We start from the raw sequence: 13,879 nt of genomic DNA, 5'->3' as shown, positions 1-13,879 counted from the left end.
TGTAAGTCCTTTGTAGGAGGGTGAGATTCGCATATACAGGAGTGCCAATGGAAGGCACGCAGTCCAGGATCTATACATTTCTGCCATCACCTTGCGGAGTTTACTCTTCAGGACACCATTGTGTCTCTCCACCAGTCCAGCTGACTGTGGATGGTAAGCACAATGGTACTTGAGATCAATTTGAAACACTTGACCCAACTTCTGCACAATTTGGTTTACAAAATGAGACCCATTATCACTATAAATGCGTCTTGGAAGGCCAAATCGGGGAATTATTTCTGTTGTCAAAAGCTTTGCTACTGTGTGTGCATCAGGATGCTTTACTGGAAAAGCTTCTACCCACTTAGAAAAAGCATCAATTATAACGAGACAAAACTTTTTCCCTCTGAAGGTGTCAACTCAATAAAGTCCATACAGAGTGTGTGGAATGGATATGGAGAGGTAGGGAATGCCTGCTGAGATTTTTTAACTCCCCCCTGAGCATGATACTTTGCACATAATAAACAAGATAAACAGAATTGCTTTGCATAAGTTGAAAACCCCTTACACCAAAACACCTTAGACACTATTTGAACCATTGTCTGTACTCCTATATGGGCAGGTCCATGGCTAACCAATGTAGCATACCTAAAAAGGTTTGAGGGTAATACCATTTTGCCATCTGATGCCCTATACAACCCATCCTGTTGAGTGATACCATATTTCACCCAACAACATTTTTCTTTCTGTGTTGTCAATGTTTGCATTACTTTTAGTGTCTCTAAGTCTAAGAGGTGTCCGGGCTCTAAATCATTGTCATGTAAAAGCAAATCATTTTCTTGAGCTGCCTTTTTTTTTTGCCAAGTAGTGCAGATGTTAAACTTTTTTATGTACACTTGAATGATTTGCTTTATTTACTTGCTTATGACATTTCAAACTGATTCCTTTAATGAGACCCAGCTGTAATTAAACATGTGACCAATTAAGATTCCTATTTAAACAGTAGCTTCTTTGAAAGAAACTGTTTTTGACTTGATAAAGCTTGGTATTACCCAAGCGAAAGCACTTGTCTGATATTGCTGTTTCTCATTCTGCTGTCCTTTGGATTTTTATTACTCAACAACTGAATAAAGGATTTGCCTTTTTATCGAATTATTGTCTTCATTGGACGGTCTTGGAGTTTTTTTTTTTTTTTTTCCTTGGTTTGTGTGGCTTACATTTGGTTTTCCTTGGCTGTGTTCTACACCATGACCGCTGCAGTGGAGACGTTCGACTCTGCGGTTACACCGCATTTGCTTCAGGACGCAGGCAATCAACTTCCGGTTTCACGAACCGAATTCAACGAGGTTCTTAACATGCTAGCTGAATTAAAAGGGCTGCTGCATGCACAACAAAATGCCAATACTAATGCTAACAACTTTGCATCCTCGGCTGACACTCAGGCCAACAAAACGCACGCATTGGACTTGCATGGCAAAAAAACGATCTCGGACATCACCACGCATGTAGACGCGGATGCTCATAACAACGCCTCCAGCACCAGGTCCACCAACTCTACTCGATCGAAACGAGGGAAGGAGAAACCTAAGGATTTTAATTTTACTGATTGGGCTAACAAACCCTTCAATTTTCAAAAAGGTACTGCTCGTTCTATTAATTCCACTTCAATTGAAGGGGATTTTGATGACTTTAAAAACAAATTGTATGGGTTGAGAAGCAACCAAATGGAAATAGACTATTTGTATGAATGTGTTAACGTTAAACGTATTCCGAAGGGACTACGATTTTTTAAATTTCCAAATTACGTTAAACATGGCACTGCACAATACAGACAAATGTGTGATATATTTGACAAGGCAGGGATTGAAATTATGAAGCTAATGATTGCAGAATATGAGAGTAAAGCTAATATCTTAAACACTGAACTGAATGCTTTACACCAGTTGGTTATTTCTGACAACCATTTCTCCACGGTCAAACACGAATATGACAAGGTGTTTGATGATGTTGATTCATTTTGTAATAAGATTATGAACCGAAAAATAAGAAAGCTTGAGAGGGACCTACATGAATATAGGAATGATTTAGCATATCCCTGTCACAACAAATTTTCTAAAACTGCTAGATTAACTAGTACCCCTGGTAATGGTGGAGATGATGTTTTTCAGCCAGACACCCACCACGCTCCACGCAGGAGTGAGCGTTTGGCTGAAAAAGACAAAAGACAACGTGAGCAGGATTTTCCCATACACCCCGGGAGGCCCGGGGCATGGGGTCCCAAACCACAGAGGACGGGGTGGAGGTGGACGAACAAACAATATTAGAAAATTGCTTTCAAGATGTTGCAAACCCCTCCAGTCAAATCTGCCCCTGCACTGAACCTATGGACCATGCTGTCCCGCTTAGCACCAACATTACTGCAACCAAACACGACAACTGCACTATTTTTAGGAAAAATGATTTCACTATTTACAACTACACAGATCTTGTAGTTAATGACACAGCTTTTAATCTTTTCACTAAAGGATTTCACTTTGTCCCCACCAATAGAGCAAACTTGGCCCAGTTACTAGTTGACCTCAAGTTATTCATCAGAGGACTCAACCTCAAACATTTCTTTAAAGGACAAACTTGGCAACCTACAGGATTGTGTAGGAAAAGCACTTTCAACCCCCCCACGCACCCGCTTCTTAGGTTGTATGAGGAACTAATTGAACAGGACTTGCGAAACATGTATGGTAACCCCCCTAGACCGGACTCAACCAACTTGAACACTGAAGATTTTGAATACATCAACAAGTTGTTTGAAGAACACATCAGAATTATGAAACCCGATAAAGGTGGTGGAGTGGTTCTCATGTATGAGTCCGCTTATGAGGCTAGCATGCACCATGTTTTGCACGATGACACCCAGTACTGTTTCATTTCTCGAAATGAATACAATATTGCACTTGCAAAAATCAAATCCTCTTTATATGACAATTTACTACAGGGATTTATAAACGAAAAGCTTTACAACTTCTTGATTGTTAATAAACCAACCATTCCGGTCATCTTTGGAATCCAAAAGACTCACAAGGGCATCAGCCCATTGATTTTTAGACCTATTGTCTCGGGTGCAGGTGGTGCGACTGAACCTATTGCCAAGTTCATTGACTATGTTACCAAACAACACATCTCTGCTCTTACTCATGTGTGCAAGGACTCATGGGAATTTTTGAAACTCTTTCCTGTTTCCAATTGCCCCCCCTCCTCCTTTTTGGTCACCATTGACATCAAAGACCTCTTTTCTAGCATTCCCCACTCCACAGGGTTAGAATGGTTTGCTGATTTTTTCACCAAAGAAACCAACTTGGGTAACAACTTCATCAATCTAATTATTGACATGATGAACATGGTCTTAAATAACAACTACATTTTTTTCAACGGGGAACTATTCAAGCAGTTAAAAGGAGTGGCGATGGGTGCCTCCTGCGCTACCAATTACGCCAACGTGGTATTACACAGATGGGAGCAAGAGTATATACTTGGCACGACTTGGGCACAGTTTCTCACCTTTTACTGCAGATACCTTAATGACATCTGCCTCATTTGGAAAGGCACTGAAGACCAGTTATCGACCTTCCTGCAACACATCAACAGCACCACGGAGTTCTTGACCTTCACACACAATATTAGCCATGAAGAATTGCACTATCTTGATGTTACTATTCACAGGGACCCTCAATCTTTGGAATTACATTCTAAGGTTTACAGGAAACCTACTTTCTCAAACTCTCTTTTACACTATGAGAGTCAGCATCCAATTCACCAAAAGAAAGGCATAGTAAAGGGACAACTCATAAGAGCATCAAGAATGTGTAGCAGATTTTCCGACTTCTTAGAGGAGATCCAAAATCTACACCGTATGTTCATTGAAAGAGGTTACCCCGTCAATTTGCTCAATTCACTAACGGATGAAATTCTTACCAAAAGAGACACCTTATACCCTCCACTGCTTGGATGTACACAAGTGCAGATTCCCAACCTTACACAACAACAAAACAAAGAGAAGGATGGCAACTTCATCTACACTTTTTCTGATAACTCCGAACAAATTGAAACCATTGTTTCTAAATACTGGTTTGTATTGGCCAGCAATGATGATTTCAGGAACATTATTCCAGCCAAACCTAATTTTGTGAGGAAGAGGGGGCAAAACCTCAAAGAAATCTTTGAGAAAAAACTCACAACAACCACCCATAACTCACAACATAACAAAGGCACCTTCAAATGTGGTGCCTGTAAGCAGTGTCCTCTTATTACAAATAAATCCTACATTTATCTAAAATCCAGATACACTCACATTAGATCTCCTGGCCACTTTTCATGTGGAACCAAAGGAGTGGTCTACATCGGGCTCTGCATCACCTGTGGTGCCTTTTATATAGGTAAAACCGAGAGAGAATTCAGGAAAAGGTTTTATGAGCACATTTATGACATTGAAAAGAAAAAGGAAAGTAATGCCTTTTTCAAACATTCACTCATATGTCACAATTACAAACTGTCCTTCATGATTCTTGAGCAAGTGAACCCTAGCACTAGAGGAGGTGACTGGGAATCAACCCTGGAATACAGGGAGCTGATTTGGCAGCTCAGGTTGGATGCAGGAAGGCCTCCGGGGTTAAACGGTACACTTAGCATAGGCTCAGTGTTGAAGCTTAGAAGAGCCAGGCTGTAATATGTTTTACCATACCATTACCACCCCACACCCCACTTCATACATATTTTACACACATCTTACAACTTACAAACTGGGTGCTATTCATGTGTATTACGACACCATTTTCTTATGACCAACAAAAATGTAATACACACATTCTTATCCCATTCTATATTGCTGATTTTAAATCTATTTGGTTTACACACCATCCTTATTTTTATTTTTATTCTCATTTACATTTTTAATACTGTTTTTTTCGTTGGACTATTTATGTATGTAAATTTTATAATGGTATCAACACGGTTTATCAGTTATGCATCATCTCACAAGTAGTGCAGATGTTAAACTTTTTTATGTACACTTGAATGATTTGCTTTATTTACTTGCTTATGACATTTCATACTGATTCCTTTAATGAGACCCAGCTGTAATTAAACATGTGACCAATTAAGATTCCTATTTAAACAGTAGCTTCTTTGAAAGAAACTGTTTTTGACTTGATAAAGCTTGGTATTACCCAAGCGAAAGCGCTTGTCTGATATTGCTGTTTCTCATTCTGCTGTCCTTTGGATTTTTATTACTCAACAACTGAATAAAGGATTTGCCTTTTTATCGAATTATTGTCTTCATTGGATGGTCTTGGAGTTTTTTTTTTTTGATGAGATAAGTACTTGATATGGGCCTTCCCACCTGGGGGATGACCAGTTCTTTCTCTTCACAATTCGGATCCACACCCAGTCCCCGGGTGCCACGCTTAACAAGGTTTCACTTCTGGAATCTGCAAAGGAGTCATTGGTTACAAGAGACTTGACATTTAGCAGCTTCTTCATATAATCTGCCAGATCCTCACCCCCCTCACGTTCCGCTGGCAACAATCCTTGCCACTGCGGGACGTAATATGGTCTCCCAAACAAAAGTTTAAATGGTGTAAGTCCTTTGTAGGAGGGTGAGATTCGCATATACAGGAGTGCCAATGGAAGGCACGCAGTCCAGGATCTATACATTTCTGCCATCACTTTGCGGAGTTTACTCTTCAGGACACCATTGTGTCTCTCCACCAGTCCAGCTGACTGTGGATGGTAAGCACAATGGTACTTGAGATCAATTTGAAACACTTGACCCAACTTCTGCACAATCTGGTTTACAAAATGAGACCCATTATCACTATAAATGCGTCTTGGAAGGCCAAATCGGGGAATTATTTCTGTTGTCAAAAGCTTTGCTACTGTGTGTGCATCAGGATGCTTTACTGGAAAAGCTTCTACCCACTTAGAAAAAGCATCAATTATAACTAGACAAAACTTTTTCCCTCTGAAGGTGTCAACTCAATAAAGTCCATACAGAGTGTGTGGAATGGATATGGAGGGGTAGGGAATGCCTGCTGAGATTTTTTAACTCCCCCCTGAGCATGATACTTTGCACATAATAAACAAGATAAACAGAATTGCTTTGCATAAGTTGAAAACCCCTTACACCAAAACACCTTAGACACTATTTGAACCATTGTCTGTACTCCTATATGGGCAGGTCCATGGCTAACCAATGTAGCATACGTAAAAAGGTTTGAGGGTAATACCATTTTGCCATCTGATGCCCTATACAACCCATCCTGTTGAGTGATACCATATTTCACCCAACGACATTTTTCTTTCTGTGTTGTCAATGTTTGCATTACTTTTAGTGTCTCTAAGTCTAAGAGGTGTCCGGGCTCTAAATCATTGTCATGTAAAAGCAAATCATTTTCTTGAGCTGCCTTTTTTGCAGCCATATCAGCAAAAGCATCTCCCCTGGAGACAGGATCTTTTTTGTTAGTATGTGCGGAACATTTACATATCGCTATCTGAAGTGGTAATTGCACTGCATCTAACAAATGTAAAATTAAATCTCTGTGATTTATTGCTTTGCTTGTCGCAGTAACCATTCCCCTATTCTTCCATTGTTGGGCGAAAACATGCACAGTGGAGAAAGCATACTGACTATCTGTATAAATTGTCACTTTTTTACCCTCCCCTAAGGTACAAGCTCGAGTCAAAGCCACTAACTCAGCTGCTTGGGCAGAATAAATGTTTGACAATCCTTTTGCTTCCAAAACTTCAGTTTCTGTGGTGACAGCATACCCTACTAGTGTTTTTCCTACAGTGTCCTTCTTTGCTGATCCATCTACAAACAAAACAAGATTAGAATCTACCAACGGAATATCCGTTAAATCTGGTCGGGGAAGTACTTTGTCATGAATGCTCTCTAAACAAACGTGTGGAGTACCTTCTTCTGGAGTCGGCAAAAGTGTAGCCGGATTAAGAGTAGTACATCTTTCTATGGTCATATGTGGCTGTGCCAGCAGCACTGTCATACACGACAAATGTCGACTAGGAGATAAAAAGGTTATCTTATCTTGCAAAAGTATAGTAGCTACTGAATGTGGAACTCGCAATTTTAATGGGTGAAACAAAACTAATGATGCTGAGGCTTGCACTGCCATGGCGGCTGCCACTACAGCTTGAACACAATGCGGCAATGCCCTTGCAACAGGATCTAATCTGGAGGAATAAAAAGCTATCGGTCTCTGTTTATCCCCATGTACTTGTACCAGAACCGAAGTCATATATCCTCCCTTACCATCAACCATTTGTACAAACTGCTTAGAATAGATCGGAAAACCCAAAACAGAGGATCCTGCTATCAATTGCTTAATTCTATTAAATGCTTGTATTGCCTTATCTGTCCACTGCATATTACTTTTAGCTACCATGGGAATGTCATAGATCAGTGCGGTCAATGGCCCTACTTCTTCAGCATAATTAGGAATCCAACTTCTACAAAAATTAGTCACACCTAAAAACGACATCATCTCCCACTTAGTCGTAGGCATAGGTGCTTCAAGAATTGCTTGTTTTCTTTTATTTTCCAATTGTCTACCTTCCCGCGAGACTAAGTAACTCAAGTACTTTACTTGTGCTTTCCACAATTGTAACTTTTCTTTATTTACTTTATGTCCTTGCTCAGCTAAAAAACTAAGAAGGGCAAGGGTATCCTTTTTACAACTTTCCTGCGTGGGTGAGGCCAACAAAATATCATCTACATACAACAGGACCTGGCTTCCCTCTGGGGGAACAAACTGAGCTAAATTCGCAGCCATTTCTTGTGCGAATACTGTCGGACTCTCACAATAACCCTGTGGCAATCTGGTGTATGTGTATCTTTTACCTTGGAAAGTGAATGCAAACCAAAATCTACTCTCCTTGTGTAGTGGTATGGAGAAAAAGGCATTGCTTATATCTATGACAGAAAAATATCTGTACTGAGGTAGTAAATCATTAAGTAGTGTATAGGGGTCAGGGACACCAATGCTCTTGGGATCACAGCTGAATTAACTGCTTGTAAATCCTGAACCAACCTCCATGACCCATCCGGTTTCTTTACAGAAAACAACGGAATATTGCAGGGTGAATCTGGGCATTCAACAAGAATTCCTACCTGTTTTAGCTGTTCAATAACTGGCTTAATTCCCTCCTCTGCTTGCTTACTTAGTGGATATTGGTGCTTCCGAGGTACAAAACCTGACTTTGCAGTTATACAAACTTCACCTGCTGTTTTCATTAATCCTACATCTCCTTTACCTTTTGACCATAAATCTACAGGCAAGGCACTTAACGCACTATCTTCCTCTTGAGTTAGGAGGATTTGTCATGCTACTTCTACTTTGTCATCCCCAAGGTGCACACTTGGTCGTGCCCAAGTCACCCAATTTAATCTTTGTACCTGGATCTGTTGATCTTTTAACTGACTTTCAGACATTGTGTTCCAAATCGTTACCTTTTTTGCCAAATCTACCCAATGTGCCCCCACTGCTTTAGTAACTGAGATATGTGGGCTATAACTTGAGCGATATAAAGAACTCATTTCCTTAGTCAAAGTACAAGTTACTACTGTATCACCTTGCGTATCCCAAAACATATCATTCAAAATTATCCTTGCACACTTGTGCTTAAAGAATTCTTTTTCAAATTCTTTATCCGGACCAGGGGCCTTATAGAATATTGTACAATGTAAGTGCGCCACAACCTGCGGTGACCCGCTCCTAGATTTACTTAGAGCTAGATTGATCAACTCTGTATCAACCCTCCCCAGGCCGTCTGAAATCAAGTCTTTATCTGGACTAAGGGCCTTATAGAACATAGTACAATGTAAGTGCGCCGCAACCTGCGGTGACCCGCTCCTAGATTTACTTAGAGCTAGATTGATCATCTCTGTATCAACCCTCCCCGGGCTGTCTGAAATCAAGTCTAGGCTATACCAGTAAAACAAGTCTTGTACTCCCTGTACTACTAAGCCATCCGCTAACCTTTTTGCCTCAATACCTTTAGGTGTGGGAATTGCCGCTATTCCAACCACATGCATCAAATCTCTTCCCAGCAAATTAACTGGACAAACTTTTGATATAATTACCCTACACCTAACAGGTTGGTTTGTTTGCGGATCTGTGAACAGTAGAGGATGAGACAGTGGTTCCTTATAAATTTTCCCGTTTGCCGCTTTTACAAGGACAAACTCATCTGTTTCGCAGTTCGGAGGCAGAATTGCTGGACCCAAAAGTGTACGCGATGCACCTGAATCACATAAAAACTCCACTTTTTGTCCCACAACCAAAAACTCTATCATGGGTTTCTGATCTAGATGCATAGCAATACCCAAATTTGCCAAGTTTATGACTTCACAGTCACAATCCCACCCTTCCATTATAGTGTTTCTGACATTCATCGTAGAGAGTGTCTGCCTCTTCACTATCCCCATAATGAAGATGGCGCCTTTCTTTACTATCAAATAGTCATGCGGAGCCCTTATTCGTAAGCTGTGGGGGATGTTGCCACTCTTCATAGTCGGCAGCGAAGTGCCCACGTCTACTGCTTTTAAAATATTCTCCATGTTTTAACCTTTTCCTATAGGCTGAATGTCCACCCGGTTCATTTAACATGTCCCATTGTGGGCCCCCACGTTTTTTTAAGCCACCACGGCGCCCTTGCCCCCTTTGGTCCTGTACTAGGAATATACCACCATCATCCCCTACTGCCAACACTTGTACTTTCTTTTTCTTTTTTAGATTAAAATGTCGCTCAGCATGTCGTGCATATTCAAACAAAGGCTGCAGTCTACATGTTCTATGATCTACCATATGCTTAGTAATAAAACTACTTATTGGAGCCTTACAACCTTTAAGAAAAGTATTTTTCAATTGCTGTTCATACGGACTATCATTAGTCTGATCCTGCGGAATCATCATTCCACAATGGTTATTGAACACTTCTGTCAGTCTTACAATATAGTGATCTACAGATTCATCATCATTTTGAATGCACTGATTTATTACTGTCCAATCTGCTCTTGGACGCCACTTATCAGAAATTCTCTTTAACAGATCAGTGGCTCATATGTCTAACACCCCAGAATTATGCTTTAATGTAGTGCCGTCACCTGCCTTACATGTCCAAGTACCACAAACTAAGTGCCAATCTGGACCTAAGATTTGTCGCACTACTTGTTCTACTTCTAAACCATTAGATGATAACTTAAACGCATACCAACTATGTCCTCAGAAAACTTTTTGAAAATTAACCTTGGGATGAGGAATACCATCTGTAGCTCATTTTATATCCTCTCTAGCCTAGGGATGATAAACTAAAATAGTTGGTTCTTGTCCAACATCTCCTGCTTGTGGGTTTGCAACTTGTATTAAGGGAAGAGCTTCTGAATGGTCAAAAAATTTAATAGCCCAATGTCCTTGCCCTGCTGGTCCTGACCTTAACTGCATAGGTTGGTCTACCTGTTGCAAAGCAACCTTAGGTACTACGGGAATTTGTGGGTAAATTGGAGGGGTCACAACATTTCCTTGAGCAGCTAATAACCCACCCTGCTTTACAGATCCCACATAAACAGATTGATATTGAGGAGGTTTCCCCAGTATGGCAGCAGCAATTTCACCATTCGGTGGGGCGATTGCCTGCCTTTGTACTGCACAAACTGTGTGCTCATCCTCCTTATCTAAAAATAAAGCTACTTTTCCACTTGGCACCAGTGATCCCTTTTGATTTATTTTCTCTTTTTCCTGACACTGCTTTTCTTTTATAGCTCGTTTATTTGCTTCTTCTAACCATTTTTGTGCTTGGGGAAATCCCAATTGTCTTTGCTTTTTAGTTCTAGTTCCTGCATCCTTTTTCAAACCTCTAACCAATTTTGCACAGGCATTCTTATTCAGTGTACCATCAAAATCATATTTCAACTTCCACTTCTCAAAAATGTAACATTATTTTTGTTTAAACTTTTCATATACTTAGCATCAACATTTTAACAGGCATCACTCTCACACTTGCAGCAACTTGAACCCATGTTGTCCTAGATTTCTTATTTTAGGACTGTATATTTTAGGACTGCATTTCTTATTTTTAGGACTGTATATTTTAGGACTGTATCAAAATTATTTTTACAGGGCTTATTACAAAATGGGGCTATCTTAACGGGGATCCTAACAAAACAGGTAATCCTAACAAAATAACAAGTAATCCTAACAAAATAATCTTAACAATTATTCCTACCCACCCTTAACTAAAAATAAAACCCTTAACTAAAAATAAAACCCCTGTCAACAAGGTTAAATTAAATTAAAAGAAAAAAAGGTATTTTCATCCTACCTGAACCAGATGAGACTCCTTTTCCCCTTTTGGTTCGGAAACCGTCCCTCAGATAGGGATCAGAGAGCGGCCGACCTCTTTCCAACGACAAATCAGTCGGAGGGCTTTCCGTCGAGGGAATCTTAAGATGAGAAACCCTCACCTGCACAGGTTTTTCGGTCTCTCTGTCAGTCTGATCCGTATCTTCATAGAGGTTTCTGGTCCGAAGGACCAAAATGTCAGAAGAAAAAAATTCAAGCGAGTCACACCTGTTTCAGGTGATGAAAATTTCCTTTATTAACTGCTAACCAGATTACAGCAGCATGTTGGCCAAGATGATCTCAATCTGGTCAGCTTGGTTACTGTTACTAGCCAAAATAGCTTTTGTTACATTTCTAACAATTAACAGTTGGCTATGAAAAACATCTAGGATCACAATTTACCTCAGAAAAGAATGTTTTACCTCAAAACCACAGCTAGTGTAGAATGTTTACCTCAAAACCACAGTTAGTGTAGAACATTTACTTCACAACCACAGCTAGTGTAGAATACTTAGTTCAACAGTGATAGCTGGAATTTTCCAGAGCCTGCCTCAGTATAGAAAACAGATGTTATTCAAGTTCATAAGCAAACTACATCTATCATAGATAAAGCCCATCTTTAATAAACATGGTTCAATGACCTTTTCTTACCAACACTTCAGCAAATAGCATATTCATTTTGCTAGATGGGAGAAAGAGACAAATAACAGTATGTTTTAAACTTTTTCTCTTAACAATTATATTTACAATAAATTTATAAATCTGTCTCTCGTTTTTAATTTCTCCAAGTCTTTTGGGATTCTAATACCATGACGAAAATGGAACCCGTTCCTAAGTCAAAGCATGATTAAAGTTCATGAAATTAGCATTGTTTCAGTCTTTGATGTTAGCCAGAAGTGTTCTTCGTAGCACCTGCAATGTGCCCAATAATGACTCCTTCTGCAACATATATGGAGTCACATGTATCAGTAACATATCTAAATAGGATTGTAGATTCTTTTTATAAGACCCATCGCTCCTACTACTACTGGAACTGTCTGGATATCTTTCTTCAACATTGCTCTCGTTTCTGCCTGCAAATTCTGATATTTTATATCTTTGTGTCTCTCTGTATGGAAGACACTGTAGTCTCTGGGTGTAGTGATTTCAATGATCAATGCTACTTTTGTCTTCTTTTCATGGGCCGCTATATCTGGTTTTCGCGCATCTGCCTTTTGAACTGTTGGTAATGGGTGATCACATGTGATGTAGAATTCATCATTTTCTATGATGCTTTGTGGCTCATGTTTCCAGTGATTACAGCTACTTCAATATTATAATGTTTGCACAATCCCCAGTGCAACAGTCTTGCCACATTATTATGCCTTTCAGTATACAGTCCTTCTGCTATTAGTATGTCACAACCAGCAGCAAGGTGTGCAACTGTTTCCATTTCTGTTTTACAAAACCTGCACTTGTCTGTTTCTCCCACATGTTCAATGGACTTTGTAAACCAATGTGTTTATAGTCCAATATATTGTGCTGCCAATATTAACTTTTCATCTTTTGGTTTGAATTTGCCTCTCCTTAACCATTCCTGTTTTCAATCCTGATCAACATAAGGTTGTTCCATGGTTTTCTATACCTACAACTATATTTATGCATTCTCCACATTTCTTGCCTTCTCATCTGATCTTTCACCTTATATTCTTTCTTTTGTTTTTAGCACATTCAGTTGCTGCCTGATTTTTATCTACTTCTGGTTTGATTTTTATTCCTGGTTGACACCAATATGCTTCTGCTAGATTAAGCCGGCCGCCCCTCTTGTGGGTTTGTGTTTGGATGCTCCTTCTGGGCCCATCTCATTTGCTCACTCAACTGAGTGCAGTGAGATCATATTCTGATTTCAGGCACTCCTACTGTGTACAAAGAGAGCATCTGGGAAACAGAAAAAAAATGTTTAAGCTTGTTTCCTGCCTTTCCTGTAAGAGGTCTAGACTGTTTGTAGGCTTCTGAGCCCCCAAGCCTTTCTGTTTTGGAGGGAAGCCTTCTAGCTTAATTTTGTTTCTTAGAACTAGCCAGTTGTCTAGTTTCAGCACTCAAATCTGCTTCTTTGAACTCAGCACTTGTTCAGAACTCATTGCAAGCACTACATAAGCTGCAAATTGCTACAGCACTTAACTTTCCTCACTTGTCTAGAGGAAAGCAGTTTTTAGTACTTAATAAATAAGCACCTATCCAGGCATGTCTAAGGGTCAGCTCCCGGTGATTTCTCCTGCCTACCTGATGAATCTGGGCATCTTGTGGCAATGCAGCAATTGCCTCATACACAGACAACCCTCTCCTCCTACCACCCAACACTACAACTTGTGAGAGATGCACTTATATTGCCAAACTGGAAGCAAAGCTCTCTTCGCCCAAGACTGGACTAAACAGTCAAGAGGAGAAGGTAAACACTTGCACCACACCACACTCATCACATAGTCCCTCAAAACCTACACCACCAAAACACACAA

This window comes from Protopterus annectens, chromosome 5.part0 (assembly GCF_019279795.1).
Source record: "Protopterus annectens isolate FY-2018-M chromosome 5.part0, PAN1.0, whole genome shotgun sequence".
In the NCBI taxonomy this organism is placed as follows: Eukaryota; Metazoa; Chordata; order Ceratodontiformes; family Protopteridae; genus Protopterus; species Protopterus annectens.
Note: the sequence above shows the minus strand (reverse complement) of the source record.